At 44.5% G+C, this 1,688-nt stretch overlaps 1 pseudogene; it reads left to right on the top strand.

The window, feature by feature from the left end:
- Positions 1-207: 207 nt before the first annotated feature.
- Positions 208-316, top strand: LOC117284169 (annotated as a pseudogene).
- The last annotated feature ends 1,372 nt before the right edge of the window (positions 317-1,688 follow it).

Below are 1,688 nucleotides of genomic sequence, written 5' to 3'. Positions count from 1 at the left end.
GCGCACCGCGTTTTAGCGGTGCGGGTCGGGGTTTGGGTGATTTCGCTGTTTGTACCTTGAATCTGTTTCCTTGTTTCTAGTGCGATTCCGTCCTGAGAGCTTCCTTCCCTGATCTCCAGACGCCCAGGGGCCTCCAGACCCTGGGCCTGTCAACCGCAGCTTTCCACGGGCTGCTTTAGTTTTTGTGTCTACGAAAGAGGTAGTCGTGGCACTAGTATGTGGTCAAAGATTTATAGACAGGTGCAAAAAATAAATCCTCTTTTGCAACTCAAAATACATTGTTCAGTATGTTTTAATACATTTAAAAAGGAATATTTTTGTCGTTTTTTATTGGTACATTTCGATATGCATAATGATAACAATCATTTTAGGGATTTGTTCCTGCACATGATATATCTTGCTGCTTCTTGTTTTTTCAATTCCCCTCCCCTTCCTTCAAGCCCCTTCTTTTAAGAAGAAATGTTATTGCTGAATGTGATGGTGCACACCTCTAACCTCAGCATTTGGAAGACTTTGACAAGAGTGTTCAAGGTGAGGCCAGCCTGGACTATTATGACACCTAACATTATGAGATGACCAAAGTGGTGGCTGGCCAGGCCTGGTGGTATAGGCCTGTAATCCCAGTTCTCGTGAGGCTGAGGCAGGAGGTTCGTTTTTGAGGACTAGGCCAGCCTGAACTATATAGCAAGACCCTGTTTCTAAATAAATAGGAAGAATGGAAAAAGAAAGAAAGAAAGATTGATTTGACAGATATCACTGGCCATTAAGGTTAGTTTCAAGACTAAAGAGTTGTGCTAGGGGTGATTGTGCATACCTGTAACCCCAGCACTTGGGTCGGCTGCAGCGGGAGGATCCCCACAAATTTGAGGCTAGCCTGAGGCTAGTGAGTTCATGACGATCCTGAACTACACAGCAGGACACTGTTACAAAAAAAACCAAAGAAACAAAAAGGTTGAAGAGTTGATAATTAGCGTAAGACGTGAGAGGAGTGTCAACTGTATCGATGCAGTGTTCCCAATTTCATTTTTTTTTTTTTTTTTGAGACAGGGTCTCACTGTGTAGTTGAGACTGACCTGGAACTCACTATGTAGCCCAGGCTGGTCTTGAACTCACAGAGATCCTCCTGCTTCAGCCTCCCGAATGCTGGGATCACAGGTGTGAGCCACAACGCCTGGAGGTATTCCCATTTTCATGTGACACATGAAGAGAGTTTGTTTTGTTTTGTTTTAAAGGCTTCTATCTTAAGAACATAAGGTCTAGAGTTGAAGACTTGTCTTACTGTGTTTGGATCATATTTGTTTAAATGTAGTAAGTGGTGCTTTATCAGATTAAAGCTCCCACAGGCCACACATTAATAAAAGATCCTTGTGGCTTTAAAAAATGTCATGGGACTGGGATTTAGCTCAGTGGTTCCAGCACTTGCCTCACAAGCACAAGGACCTGAGTTCAATCCCCGATAACCGCCCCCACCAAACAATGTCACAGAGGTGTGCCAGAGACTTAGCCCCAGGGAGTGGTCACTTTGGCAGAACAGGAAATCCTGGTAGGGTCCCATGTGCCTGGGCCTTCACCACCCCAAGTTGCAGTAGGAAACCACACCAATGCACTTCCAGCTCTCAGAATATGTGACTTCTGTGCATTTTCAAAAGCAAGAAAATGCCACCCCTTCCAGGAAGCTCTCTATACAG

Source organism: Fukomys damarensis, unplaced genomic scaffold (genome assembly GCF_012274545.1).
Source record: "Fukomys damarensis isolate Sample0158 unplaced genomic scaffold, DMR_v1.0_HiC HiC_scaffold_34, whole genome shotgun sequence".
Lineage (NCBI taxonomy): Eukaryota > Metazoa > Chordata > Mammalia > Rodentia > Bathyergidae > Fukomys > Fukomys damarensis.
The sequence above is the reverse complement of the archived record's forward strand: the minus strand, read 5'-3'. Positions and strand labels throughout refer to the sequence as shown.